Source organism: Heloderma suspectum, chromosome 11 (genome assembly GCF_057233095.1).
Source record: "Heloderma suspectum isolate Gila_16-S chromosome 11, 16-S_ref, whole genome shotgun sequence".
In the NCBI taxonomy this organism is placed as follows: domain Eukaryota; kingdom Metazoa; phylum Chordata; class Lepidosauria; order Squamata; family Helodermatidae; genus Heloderma; species Heloderma suspectum.
The window spans coordinates 20,472,949-20,488,479 of NC_139468.1; the positions used below are offsets into that span (position 1 = coordinate 20,472,949).

At 46.4% G+C, this 15,531-nt stretch overlaps 1 pseudogene; it reads right to left on the reverse strand.

The window, feature by feature from the left end:
• Positions 1-476: 476 nt before the first annotated feature.
• Positions 477-980, reverse strand: LOC146337112 (NADH dehydrogenase [ubiquinone] 1 alpha subcomplex subunit 13 pseudogene; annotated as a pseudogene).
• Between the last annotated feature and the right edge of the window lie 14,551 nt (positions 981-15,531).

Sequence of the window (15,531 nt, forward strand, 5' to 3'; positions counted from 1 at the left end):
GCACAAAATCTGCATTTTAATCAATGGGAGAATGTGTACTTTTAAAAAATGCGCACAATTGATGCATATATTTGGACAAATACACATGAAATGAGGACTGATTTTCATGCAAAAGAAAAATAGCTTGCAGTCTGATATGGACGCAGGAAGACTTTGGAGGACTCAGGCGAGCTCGTGTTTTGCTGATTCACACATCCCTGGTTATCATTCAATGTTGTGGTGAATAGGTGATAATCCCCCCCAGCTCCTGTCATATGTCTCACTGGCTATTGCAGGATGACTTACAGAGCAGTCCACAGAGTTTTCCCCAGTATATGAGCTTCTGTGACCTCTGGTTCAGCTATGTGGAGGCTAGGGATGGTGGAGAATTCCGCCACGGATTTCAGTGAGGCCGAATGCACTGGCATTCAGCCCCCTGAAATCCGTGGCAGAATGGCCTGCCACCCCCCCACCCCCCACGGATCATTTCATTTCATTTCATTTCTATACCGCCCAATAGCCGAAGCTCTCTGGGCGGTTCACACAAACCCTGCTGCCGCTCACACGTAAAACTGGCAACCAAATTTAGCGTTGTCGAGCACGCTCTGCGGGTGTAGGTAAAAGAGCTCGTCGAGCGTGGGGGGCACCCAGCGTGTGGTGTGGAACAGAGACTCACCGACCTGCCAGCCGGGGATGTCCTTCATGATCTTGGCCTCCTCGTTGAGATTTTGACGCAAGATGCGTAGCATCCTGCGGTCATCCTCAGCCATAAGAAGGGGAAAGATGGCCACTCGCGTCTCCAGGTCCTCGATGTTCAGGCGCCGCCTCTCTCGGTTCCATGTCACAAGGGAATAATAGCCATAGACGAGGGTCCCAATTCCAATGGCGAACAGGCTATAGCCCGAGAGCCCCCGCCGGGGCAAGTTCCTCTTGTAGTCAATGGGCCCGTACCCGCCCGGCGGCGGCATGTCCTGCTTCTCCTTCCCGGCTCTGGCCGCCATCTTCCGGGATGAGACTTACCTGGGGTGGATGTTCCAGACGGCAGCAGCTCCAGAGGCGGCGGTGGCGGCTGGTCTTCCGACCGCCTGCCGCCACCGCCATTTACAGTCTGGTCTTTTTCTTTTTCTTTTACATAGACGTGATAGGCTACGTAAAGACTTACATAGCCTATCACGTCTGGGTAAGAAAAAAAAAAAGCATACGCAAATGGCGGCAGCTATGGCATCTGCCATTTGCATTCCTTATTTTTCACCGTCTTAGTCTACGTAAATATTTACGTAGACTATTATGGTGAAAATAAAGGGGAACGCAAATAGTGTAGTGGGCACCATTTGCGTTCCTTATTTTTCGCCGTCTTAATCTAAGTAAATATTTACGTAGACAATTACGGAGAAAATAAAGGGGAACGCAAGTAGCGTAATGGGCCATATTTGCGTTCCTTTTTATTTGCTGTTTCAGCCTGCGTAAATATTTACGTAAGCTAAAACAGCAAATCAAAAAGGAACGCAAATAGCGCCCACTACGCTATTTGCGTTCCCCTTTATTTTCACCGTAATAGTCTATGTAAACATTTACGTAGACTAAGACGGCGAAAATTAAGGAACGCAAATGGCGGCCGCCATAGTCGCCGCCATTTGCGTACGCGTTTGTTTTTTCTTTTTACCAAGACATGATAGGCTACATAAATATTTACGTAGCCTATCATGGTTGAATACAGGGACGCAAATGGTGGCAGCTACGGCAGCTGCCATTTGCGTCCCTGCTACCCAGCAGCCGGATGTCCGGCTGCTGGCGGAGCCGGCCAGCGGCTCTGCAGAATCCCTGTGGCGCAGAACCAACTGGGCAGGACTCTGGGGGGAGGGACGGAGCGCCTCCCCCCCCGTCGAGGATTCCAGGGGGAGGGACAGAGCGCCTCCCCCCCACCGTGAAGCAGATCCGTGAAACGGTAAGTGACTTTCGTACATCCCTAGTGTAGGCTTACATTTGCTTGGAAAAGCCTTTGTGTGAGCCAAAAAGAACAAGATGGTGGTGTGGCACACTAAGTCCCATGAGCAGGGCAGTCAGAAAAACAAGCAGCATTGTAGCAGAAATCATTACCACTGCTACTTCCATGTTGCAACAGGGAAAACTGGCCTGGTCCATGTTATCTAAAGAAATATGCTGCTATTGCTGTAGTAAATGACTATAAGTGAGATTTGCAAAGGTGTGTGTATGGTTGTTTTTAACCATACACACACCACCACCACTTTGGGTTGTGTTTTTCAGCCTTCCTAGCAAAAACATTTGTGTATTAATTTCTATTAAGAACTGTGCTGGAGTAGAACAAAGTCCTCACTAATCCAGCGTTATTTTCCCACAGTGGCCAACCAGATCCCTATGGGAAGCCCACAAGCAAGATATGAGTGCAGGAGCACCCTCCCACTCTTCCCCCAGCTGGTATTGAGAGGCATGAATGTATCTCATCAACTACCCTCATTCTCAAAGGCCCTCGTTTGCTTTCATCGGCATCATTACATAAGCAAATCCAGTTGGCTTCCAAATGTTACAACATCATCTCATTCACTGTGTGATCCTTGGCTGAGTGGAGTCCTCCATGATACTAGTCCAAGATGGGGGAAGCATCAGAAGTTAGTGGGAACACATGACCTGGAAGAAATAACAGTACTGAACAAGACTAGCTGTTGGGTGTGGGGTGTAGGTGACCATTTATACAATCGTAGTGTTTGGGGGTAAAGTTTCTATCACACCAAAACCGCTACCCAAAAATCAGATAAAAATTGGGGAGTGTTTGATGCAGCGGGACTCTATCCATACATTTTCTTACAGACAAGTTAAATTTCTCCTCTAGGTTTCACATAAAATTCAATGGCTTGGTTTTTCATCTTCAGTCAAAATCTCCTGTGACACACTCATCATGTCAATAAACCAATTGTTCATAAAGGAACACACATAATTCCCCTCCACCATTCTTAATTTCCCAGTATTAATCTTTTTTGTGCAAACAAAGGCAATGGAAATCCAATTTTGTTAATGTCTTCGTAGATCTGGATATTGACATGAAATCCTGGAGCAAACATCATTTTGACTCAGGTGATGATTTATTATTGCATGCTATTTTTACAACAATCATTTAAGAATGATAGGCTAAACAACTGTATTTTCAATGCACTGTCAGTAGGAATAAAATTCCAACCACCAACAATAGCAACCTCCATTCTTCAATGCATCAAAATCAACGGTTGTCTAGAAATTCAGTATGTGCTTTGTTTCTTCTATTATAGACAAGACACAGACATTTCTAAAAGATATTGGGGTTGTCTGGACAGCAGGTTTGGGGAAATGCCCCAAAATATATTAGAATCCATTCTACATTCTATTATTATTATTATTATTATTATTATTTCATTAACCCATTATTTGGTCAACGCATGCCCATCTACAATGGTATAATGGCTTTTACAAATGTATTATATGTTGACTGAAACAAATAATTAAACCTTTGTTTAATTGTTCAGGTCGGCATCAGTGCTGGCTCCAGGTTTTTGTGGACACTTGGGTAAGACACCCTCAATGGGCCCCCTCCCTCAGTGGGTCTACCTTCTCACCCCCATTGTAGGAATGGATGGGTCCCCCTCATCCAGGTTCTCCAGGCTTTTGCCCAGCCCCTGTCCCTGCTCACATGCCCCTGGACCCGCGTTCAAGCCCCATTCCTGCTCGCCAAGCCACCCGCACTTACCCAGGCCCCATCCTCCTCCTCTGTGGTCACCATGTTGTAAAAAAAACATGGCAATCGCAAAAATGAGCACAGAGACTTATACACAAAATGGTGCCATTACGCCTGCAAGATTACAGGTGTGAATGGGCTGTTTAGTGGACTGAGAGCCTGGTATTTGCAGATCCATTGGAAGAGACCAGGACAAAAGCCATCTACTCACTTAAGGCAGGGGTGGGTAGGCTTCAGGCTTAAAGGATCTTTTTTTTTTTTTTTTACTGGAATGCTGAGGTCTACCATCCAAAGCCTGGGACAAAATGGTGACTTTGCAGGCAGAGTCTATTATCTACTCCACCCCATGAATTCTCTCTCTCTCTCTGTCTCTTTTTCTCTCTCTCTCTCTCTCTCTCTCTCTCTCACACACACACACCCCTACTTGTGTGTTACCAGAGTCCATGAATTCTAACACAACTCTCTTAAACTTGCCATCAGAGCTGAACAAAGTCCTGATCAAAAACAACCAATGAATACTCCTATTTTACAGATCAAGAACACTGAGGCTGAGAGGTAATCAATTAGCACAAGGCCAGCCATGCCAGAGAATGTTTTCCCTGAAATTTTACTTGCACTCATTAAGGTTTTCAGACCTAGACACCCCTGGAGATCCATTGCACATCACCTAGAGATCAACCAGTAGATCCCCAGCTACCTTTTGCCTGCCCCTGACTTAAGGTATGCAACTAAAAAAACAAACAAAGGTTGACGGATGGAGAAATGTGCAATATTGCTTTGGTGGGATTGAGCAGGGTTTGCATCTCCAACCTGAAAGAGCTATTGCTTGAGTTTCCCTCTTATTTCATGGTGGGACATGCCTGGGTTTGAAGTAGGATCCCACACAGACCTATCTGCCACTGCCCCATGCAGTAAGCCACTGGGGCTATAGGTCGGACAGTTCCCTGGACAGTAAGGGGTTCTACTTCCTGAGCTCTGGAATGGTTCTGCCCACCCCAGCTGGTCATTGGCTCCTCCTGATCAGAACAGACCATAAGGACTTCCTGTTTAGGCTGACTGTTAGCCTGTTAGCCTGATAACAGGAGGCTTCTATGGCTGCTGGCTTGTGACTCTCTGGCAAGCAGGCACTCTCTGATTAACACAGAGTTTTAGACTAGACAGGTATTGCCATTGAGAAGTTTTTCTCCTGGTAAATATGTATATAGTTTTCACCATGAAAGCACAGGTTCATCAGGCCCCTTTTTTGCAGGTCTTTAGGAAGGCTCTGAAGACCCATTTCTTTTCTCTGGCCTTTGCATAGCCTCTGGGCTGCAGGTTTTCTTGCTGCTATCTGTTTTTTATAGTATTTTTATTTAACATGTATTGATTACTCGTCTATTGTCTTTTGCATAGACTTATATTGTTTTTATCTTGTATGCCATCTTTAGATGGTTCCACCCATAAAGGTCAGTGTAGTGTAGTGGTTAGAGTGTTGGACTGGAACTCGGGAGATCCAGGTTCTAGATCCCACACTGCCATAGAGCTCATTGGGTGAATTTGGGCCAGCCACTGACTCTCAGCCTAACCTACCTCACAGGAGTGTCGTGAAAGTAAAATAGAGAGAAGAAGGACCATGTAAGCCACCTGGGGTTCCTTGCAAGAGGGAAAAAGGTGGGATACCAAGAAAATAAATAAATATTAATTAATTAATTACAAGGCAGCCTAAAAATAATTATAAAGAAAGAAATAAGCTAGATTTTTAAGACTTTTTAAATTTCTGACTGATTTTGAGTCCAGCATATGTACTGTACTTTGTGGTTTTAATTTTTGTGAACTCCCCAGAGAGCTTTGGCTATTGGGCAGTAGAGAAATGTAATAAATAGAAATTTAATAAATAAATAATGTCAGACCACCCATTATAGCAGGTCTGCAGAACTTCAAGGCAGAGAGCCAAATCTGGTTCCCTTGGGGTCCCAATCCAGCCCTCCAGGGTTCCTCAGGTGGTCATGGGCCCTTCCACTGGCCCGCCTTGTTCCCAGCTATTTATGACTGGGTAGTTTCCCAGCTTTTGTGCAGCTTTTCCCCCATTCTAAAACATTAAAATGCCTCTCCTATGGCTTAGTGACTGGCAGGAAGAGCTCTACGCTAAAATATGCTGGAGGAGGGGTGTGCATTCAGGCCCTGCCCCCTTATCCCTTTGGCCCCATCCACCACTGGAATGTGGCCCCCAAGAGCTTCTCCAAGATGGAATTCAGCCCTCCGGCTGAAATATGTTCTGCACCCCTGAAGCCTCTGCAAGAGGTGTGACCCCATGGCCCCAACACAGCAAAGGTGCTGCATTGCACAGATTTTCCTCTTCATGGGTAGTGTCAGGGTAGACACTGAGCCCATAGAACCTCAGAGCAGTTCTGATTCTGAGGAGGAACAGCTGTCCGTGGGAGAGGAGCGCGCTCATCCCTCCCAGGCCCTGCAGTTTAGGGTTGGTGGAGAATTTCTCCACGAATCTTCGGGAGGCCGAGTGCCGACGCATTCGCCCCCCCGAAAGTGTTGGGGAAATTCTCCGCCAGCCCCCTGCCCCCCCCAGATGGGACTTACCTTTGCCGAATGTCCCTCTTGGTGGCAGGTCCCAGCGGCGGTTCAGCGGCGGTTCGGCGGGGGCAGGGGCGGCGGCCGGTCTCCCGACTGGCTGCCACCGCTGCCATTGCAAAAAAAAAAGTAAAGTAAAAAAAAACGCACACACCCGTGATAGGCTACATAACGATTTACGTAGCCTATCACAGCTAGATTTCCAAAGTCAGCCGTGATAGGCTACGTAAATCGTCACGTAGCCTATCACGGGTGACTTTGAAAAAAAAAAAGCGTGCATGCAAATGGCGGCGCCCATGGGGCGCCGCCATTTGCGTTCCTTATTTTGGCACGTCTAGTCTTCGTAAACATTTACGTAGACTATGGCGAAAATAAGGGAATGCTATTTGCATTGCCCTTATTTTCACCGTAGTCTACGTAAATCTTTATGTAGACTAGACATGCCAAAATAAGGAACGCAAATGGCGGTCCCCATGGGAGCCGCCATTTGCGTACGCGCTTTTTTTTTTTCAAAGTCACCCATGATAGGCTACGTGACGATTTACGTAGCCTATCACAGCTGACTTTGGAAATCTAGCCATGATAGGCTACATAAATCGTTACGTAGCCTATCACGGGTGTATGTGTTTTTGTTTTTGTTTTACTTTTTTTTCACGGCCGGGTAGACGGGGCGCTCCTACCCGGCCTGAATTTCGCCGGCGAGGGATGGGGCGCCTCCCCCCAGCCTGAATTTCGGCCGGGCGAGGTGGGGCACCTCCCCCCCTCGCCTGAACTTCGGGGGGAGAACCGAAGCGCCTCCCCCCCACCGCGAAGCAAGCTGCGGGAAGAGGTAAGTCCCTTTCGTCCATCCTTACTGCAGTTGGCAGAGATTCCTCCTGCCGCCATTCCAGACAGAGATAGCGGTCCTGGGAGTGAAAGAGCATGGGAGGGGGGCTGGCTGGATGCTCGATGCAGACGCAAAGAGCGACGAGCTATGGAGGGCACGGAAAGGAGGCATAGTGCCCGTTTGGCGCACAAGCAACGGTCGCGTCCAGAGGACCCAAGGGAAAAGGGGAGGGACTCTCCCTAGCCCATAAGTTCAGGGTCTGCAAGTGATTCTCGTTCAAATGGGGATCAAGCTGTCAGGGGGCCCTAGCTGGCCTCTTTCAGTCTACTCCAGTAGCCAACTCCAGACACAGACAAAGGATTTTTTTCAAGGCTTTATTCCTTTTACAACTTAATAACTCTATCACCAGCGACTAAGGTATGAACAGCAGAGTAACCTATGCCCCGGGTTGGAAACAGTTGGTCCCCATTTGAACGAGAATCACTTGCAGACCCTGAACTTATGGGCTATGGAGAGTCCCTCCCCTTTTCCCTTGGGTCCTCTGGACGCGACCATTGCTTGCGTGCCAAATGGGCGCTACGCCTCCTTTCCGCGCCCTCCATAGCTCGTTGCTCTTTGTGTCTACGACTCTGCATTGAGAATCCATCCAGCCCTCCTCCCACACTCTTTCACTCCCAGGACCGCTATCTCTGTCTGGAATTCTGGCAGGAGGAATCTCTGCCAGCTGCAGGGCCTGGGAGGGATGAGCGCGCTCCTCTCCCATGGACGGCTGTTCCTCCTCAGAATCACAACTGCTCTGAGGTTCTATGGGCTCAGTGTCCACCCTGACAGGTAGCATCCAATGTTAGTCCTATGTAGAGTAGACCCATTGAAATGAATGGGACATAAGTTGGTCATGACTAACCTAAGTCCCATTAATTTCAATGAGTCTACTCTACATAGGACTAACATTGGATAGTACCCCATGAGCGTAAGTGCCTGGGGTGTTGGGGAGAAGGTTATGCCACATCTACCTTCTCACCTAGTCCAGGAAGTACAGCACAGGAGGGATCCCTGCAGAGCATTCTGGGCTGCAACTCTTGGATCATGCGATGGAGAACAAATATCTTACAAATATCTTACCTAACTTATCAACAATGCAGCACAGTGGTTAATGTACGAAATGAAGACTGGGAAATCCAGGTTCATATTCCCACCCAGCCATGATAATGGTTGGGTGAGCTTCGGTTTCTCTCCCTCTCTGACCTATCCAATGTTACAGGGTTCTTGTGAGGATAAAATGGGGGAAAGCCATCAGTCATCCAGAATCTCCTTGGATGAAGAGCAAGATAAAAATATAATCAAGTAAATAATTTTCCTGCCTCATTTCAAGATTTATTCCATCTGTATGCAACCTTGCAGTTATTTTTAGATTATTATTTTCTGAGGAAAAGGCGCCCATGTTTTAACAAAGACCTAGTAGCGATTAGAGTGTTTGAAAAAAAATGCTTGTAGAATAAATAGAAATGCATCCCATTAATATCAATGCTAGTTCCCTGCCCTTTAATCAACCCTGTACTTTAGCAGGAGGAAGCTGTCTCAGCAGAAAACAGCTATGTGATATCCATCCTTCCCCCCACCATGGAGAAGTCAGCATTTTGTCATTTAAGCCTAGAACATCATGAGGGTCTGTAATACAACACATAATAACACACAAAATGGCACAATATTGACTCCCTTGACACATTTGTAGTATTACATATATTACACCCGGGCGGGGGGGAACCCAACCACCACTTTTAGCTCATGTAAAAAAATCCTCGAAACAGCAACTGTTAGCAGCAGCATCTACACCAGCATTCCCCAACTTTGGTGCCCTTTTGCGTTGGACTACAACTCCCATAATCCCTGAACAACAGCTATGCTGGCTGGAGGTGATGGGATTGGTAATCCAATGCATCTGAAGGGTTGGGGAAGACTGATCCACAGTGCCTGCTCAGGATTCTCTCAGGATTCAGGCAGGGGCCTTTCCAGTCTTGAATTGAGCTTGGTACCCACTACATGCAAAACATGTGTGCTTAGGGATGTCCATCTCTGGGAAACCTGGCTTTCTTTGTCTCAATGGAGTTCAGCGGTGTGAGTGATTCGATTTGCATTTGCTAGCCAAGCTGTGAGCTTTTCCCCAAACTCTGGGGAGTTCTTTTATAAATTTTTCCACAGGTTCCAAAATTTGCACAAATTTCTGAGCAATTTGCACAACTTCAGCCATAATCTGCACAAATTGCCCTGAAAATTTGTGCAAATTGCAGAACCTAGGGAGGGGGGATGCACAAAATGCCTGGAAAATCCGTGAACTAGCTGACTCACTGCAGACCGAGTCACACACTGCAGGGGGAACAAAAATGAAGTCTGGGGAGCCATATCTAGGAAAACTCATTGAACTCCACCCCCAAAATGCATTTCTCTGACATCCCTATGTGGGCTCTTTCTTCAGCCCTGGGGAAGACTGTCTACAATTGAACAGTGATTCTTCCCCCATCCCTGTTCACTTACTTGAAGAGGGTAGCTGAATAGGCAGTGACAGTAAAGAGGACTAGCAGCCAAATCAGGGAGATCTCAGGGTTGACGCTGGTAGCAATGGGTAAACAAGCAGTGTTCATATTCTCCCGGATTCTCTGAGCATCAGATCAATGCTTGGCTCTCCTTCAATTTCCATGAACACTTGTGATCGCTGTTCAATTTGAGCGAGTGGGAAAACTGCCCAAATCAAACACGATTGAATGTGGAAACTGCACAAAACTTTGAGTATTTCTCAAGGTTGCACAACTTTCCCCCATAGACTAAAGCATGAAAATTCGCATGTTTTAAAATTGTGCAATTTTAAACTGTTTTTTTCTCTGAAATTTGAGCAGTTTTCAAACAGGAAAACATGTTCAGCAATTAGTGAACATTTTCGGAGAACACATTCTCCTGTTTGCGCTTGCATTCGAGGTTTCTTGGCTGTTTTGCAAGTGCAAACGAAATCCTCATACATGCCTGACTGCGCACTCCTGGGACCAACCATGGTTGGAATAAGCAGTGTGATTCACAATGAGATCCTTGAGGGGGGGGGTTGTGGTTTTGCAGCAAAAAAAAAAAAAAAGTCACTGTTTTCCAGGCAAGTGCTACTCAGGTAAAACAATGCCCATGCATCCCAGAGAGTCACATTTACTTCACTGCAACTCCCCACCCACCCAACCTCCTGAAAATTCATAGAACTGTCCTCCTGTCTATTTTCTAGGGATGTACAAAAGGGACTTACCTTGTCCCACAGCTTTTTTCGCGGTGGGGGGGAGGCACTTCGCTTCTCCCCCCGAAGTTCATGCGAGGGGGGGGTGTCTTCCCACCTCGCCCAGCCGAAATTCAGGCCGGGGGGGAGGCTTCCCGCCTCGCCCAGCCGAAATTCAGGCCGGGGAGAAGCGCCCCATCTCCCCGGCGGTGAACTTCAAAAGAAAAGTAAAAAAAAAACAACGCCCCTGTGATAGGCTACGTAACGATTTACGTAGCCTATCACGGCTAGATCTGCAAAGTCAGCCTTGATAGGCTATGTTAATCGTCACATAGCCTATCACGGGTGACTTTAAAAAAAAAAAAAGCATGTACGCTAATGGCGGCCCCCATAGGGAGCCGCCATTCGCGTTCCTTATTTGGTCCCTGTAGTCTACGTAGAGATTTACGTAGACTACGGCGAAAATAAGGGCAACGCTATTTGCGTTGCCCTTATTTTCACCGTAGTCTACGTAAATCTTTACGTAGACTACAGGGACCGAATAAGGAACGCGAATGGCGGCTCCCTATGGGGGCCGCCATTAGCGTACATGCTTTTTTTTTTTTTAAAGTCACCCGTGATAGGCTATGTGACGATTAACATAGCCTATCAAGGCTGACTTTGCAGATCTAGCCGTGATAGGCTACGTAAATCGTTACGTAGACTATCACAGGGGCATGTTTTTTTTTTACTTTTCTTGTAATGGTGGCGGGGGCAGCCGGTCGAAAGACCAGCTGCCACCCCCACCCCTGACGAAGACCTGCCGAACCGCTGCCGGGACCCGCCGCTGGGAGCGACATTCGTAAAATGTAAGTCCCATCCCGGGGGGGGGGGGGCGGGGGAGAATTTCTCCCCGATCCTTCGGAGGACCAAATGCATTGGCACTCGGCCCCCCGAAGTTTTGGGGAGAAATTCTCCCCCATCCCTACCATTTTCATGCAGCCCATGCATTGCATCGCAATACCTTCTTATCACCTCCTGTTCCTCCATACTTTATATTTCATTCCCTACAGCAGGTGGCAAAGTCCTTCAAATTGCATCTGAAATTTTATTTACCTGAAACAAGATGCCTTTGTCCTTTGTTTAAAGAAAAAAGAAAAAAAGATTCCTCCCTCTATCTAATGTATCAGTTTGACTTCCAAAAGAGCACCCAAATGAAAAAAGTAGTGATCTCTCATCTTGAAAACCCAGCAAAGCCCTTGCTTCTTCACATGCAGCTAATATGAATGTTGCTAGGTCTCAAAAACTGTAGACCAGTACTATTCATTCATGTTTAACAGAACAGCAACTTTGCTGGTGAATGTCCCTACTGTTGAGACTCTTTGTTCTAGGCCCAAGGGGCAGAGGTAAGATCACCTTTCTCCCTGGGTGTTTAAACATATTTTGGGGCCTAGATTTTGAGGGGCCCTCTGGTAAGATGATTTTAGTGGCAGCCACACTCTGAGGGGGATACTGTTGGTGAACAGGCTGAGGCACCAACAGCAAGGAGGCAGAGCAGTGGGGGCATATAGGCCTTGGTAGGTGCCCTATAATGTCAATTCCTGATGTCAGTCCTGATGCTTATTCCTTACGAGTATTGGAGTCCACAAACACCCAGATTGTTTCACAAGAACTAAAAACTGATAAGGTGGAAAATGCAAGAGCGAACACTGGAACCAGTATTTCATAGAAAATACAAAATAATATACAAGTGCACAGGATTATCATGGATTTTGAGGATTTTCATGGAACAAAATCATAAAATATCCATATAGAGAAAGGGCAGGGGAGGGGAAACTAGTTAATTTGATTCTTGCCAAATAACAGAGTTGGACATTTGCAGAACTCCTCAAAGACCAAGCCAACTGATGGCAGGCCAGCAGTTCCATTGTTGCTTATCAAACACCCACGCTACTTATATCTACTTTAGAACACAAATGTATAGGGGGGGGATGATAAAACATTGTTCACTCTTTTAATCATAGAATCATAGAATAGTAGGGTTGGAAGGGGCCTACAAGGCCATCGAGTCCAACCCCCTGCTCAACGCAGGAATCCAAGTCAGAGCATCCCTGACAGATGGCTGTCCAGCCTCGTCTTGAACGCCTCCAGTGTGGGAGAGCCCGCCACCTCCCTAGGTAATTGGTTCCATTGTCGTATTGCTCTAACAGTCAGGAATTTTTTCCTGATGTTCAGCTGGAATCTGGCTTCCTGTAACTTGAGCCCATTATTCCGTGTCCTGCACTCTGGGATGATCAAGAAGAGATCCTGGCCTTCTTCTCTGTGACAACCTTTCAAGTACTTGAAGAGTGCTATCATATGTCCCCTCAGTCTTCTCTTCTCAAGGCTAAACAAGCCCAGTTCTTTCAGTCTCTCTTCATAGGGCTTTGTTTCCAGTCCTCTGATCATCTTTGTTGCCCTCCTCTGAACCCTCACCAGTTTGTCTGCATCCTTCTTAAAGTGTGGTGCCCAGAACTGGACACAGTACTCCAGATGAGGCCTAACCAGTGCAGAGTAGAGGGGAACTAGTACTTCCCGGGATTTGGAAGCTATGCTTCTATTAATGCAGCCCAAAAGAGCATTTGCCTTTTTTGCAGCCACATCACATTGTTGGCTCATATTCAGCTTGTGATTGACAACAATTCCAAGATCTTTCTCGCTTGTAGTATTGTTGAGCCACGTATCCCCCATCTTTTAACTGTGCATTTGGTTTCTTTTTCCTAGGTGCAGAACTTGGCATTTATCCCTATTAAATGTCATTCTGTTGTTTTCTGCCCAGCGCTCCAGTCTATCCAGATCACTTTTAATTTTGTTTCTGTCTTCCAAAGTATTAGCTATCCCGCCCAGTTTTGTGTCATCTGCAAATTTGATCAGCATTCCTTGCACCTCCTCCTCCAAGTCATTAATACAAATGTTGAAAAGCACTGGGCCCAGGACTGAGCCCTGCGGTACCCCACTCGTTACCTCTCCCCAGTTTGAGAAGATCCCATTGATAAGCACTCTTTGAGTCCAATTCTGTAGCCAACTGTGGATCCACCGGATCATTGTTTCATCAAGCCTACTTTGAGCTAGTTTGCTCATCAGGATATCATGGGGCACTTTGTTGAAAGCTTTGCTGAAGTCGAGGTAAATGATGTCTACAGAATTCCCACCGTCTACAAGGGAGGTGACTTGATCAAAAAATGAGATCAGATTTGTCTGGCAGGACTTGTTTTTGACAAATCCATGTTGGCTTTGAGTAATCACTGCATTGTTTTCATCAATTTTCCCAGGGATTGATGTCAGACTGACTGGTCTGTAGTTCCCAGGTTCCTCCTTTTTACCCTTTTTGAAGATAGGGACAACATTAGCCGCCCTCCAGTCATTTGGCACTTCCCCCGTCCTCCATGATTTCTCAAAGAGAATAGACAGTGGTTCTGAGAGTTCTTCTGCCAGTTCCTTTATTACTCTAGGATGCAGTTCATCTGGCCCTGGAGATCTGAACTCATTCAAAGTCATTAGGTGTTCCTTGACCATATGCCTATCGATCTCAAGCTGCAATCCTGCCCCTTCAGCCTGCACTTCGCCTTTGCCACAGGAGTCATAGACCCTCTTTTGGGAGAAGACTGAGCCAAAGTAGGAATTGAGCACTTCTGCCTTTTCTTTGTCATCTGTTATCATTTTGCCATCCTTATTTAATAGCTGAACAACCATTTATTTCCTCTGCCTTTTACTATGCATATAGCTGAAGAAAGCCTTTTTGTTGTTTTTAGCATCCCTCGCTAACCTCAGCTCATTCTCAGCTTTAGCCTTCCTGACGCCATCCCTGCAATTCTGTGCTACCTGCCTGTACTCTTCCTTTGTTACTTGGCCTTCTTTCCACTTCCTATATGTATCCTTTTTTGTTTTCAGGTCATCCCTAAGCTTTTTGTGAAGCCACATTGGCTTCTTCTGTTGTCTTCCACCTTTTCTTCTTGTTGGAATTGTTTGTGATTGTGCCTTGAGAATTTCCTTTTTTAAAAGCTCCCACCCATCTTGGACTCCTTTTCTCGTTAGCATCACTTGCCATGGGACCTTACTGATCATTGTTCTGAGTTTATGAAAATCAGCTTTCCTAAAATCCAGGGTACGCGTTTGACTACACTCGGCTTTTGCTTCCCTTAGAACCAAGAACTCAAGTGCAACATGGTCGCTTTCCCCCAGAGTTCCTGTAACTGCTACTTTATCCACTAAGTCATCTCTGTTGGTTAGGATCAAGTCAAGGATAGCCGATCCTCTAGTTCCTTCCTCTACTTTCTGTAGGAGGAAGTTATCCGCCACACGAGTCAGGAATTTCCTGGAGGGGCCATGTTTTGCAGAATTTGTCTCCCAACAAATATCGGGGAAATTGAAGTCCCCCATTACTACTACATCATGCGTCCTTAAAACATTGGCTATTTGCTTTTCAAAAGTTTCATCCTCGTCTTCTCCTTGGTTGGGTGGCCGGTAGTAGACTCCGACCACCAGGTTCCTTTTATTCTTTGCTCCATTTATTTTGATCCTGATGCTCCCGATGGGGCTACCAAGCTCATCCTCCTGTATTTCTGTGCAGAGATATGTATTTTTCACATACAGTGCAACCCCACCTCCCTTTCTGTTCCTCCTGTTCTTTTTGAACAAGTTATATCCTTCAATTGCTGTATTCCAGTCATGAGAGTCATCCCACCAAGTTGCAGTTATACCTATCAAGTCATAATTTCACTCCTGTATTAAGAGTTCAAGTTCATTCTGTTTGTTTCCCATACTCTGGGCATTTAGTATATAGACATTGAAGACCATGTGCTTCATAGTCTGGCTTTCTTCCTACATGTGTCTGAAGACTATTATTGGGCACTATCAGAGCTGTTCTCTCCGTTGCAGTGCATGCACCTATGTCCATTGTTACCCCCAACATTACATCTCCCTTCCCCATAGGATTCAGTTTAAAGCCCTCCTGATTAAGTTCTTCATGCTGTGGCCAAACACATTATTTCCATCCTTTGTGAGGTGCAACCCGTCCCTTGCCAACAGCCCATCTTCCAGGAAGTATAGCCCGTGGTCCCAGAATCCAAATCTCTCTCGTCAGCACCACCTTCATAGCCAGTCAGTCACCCGGAGTATTTTTCGTTCCCTTTCCATCCCTCTTCTAACTACTGGAAGGATGGATGAGAAAAC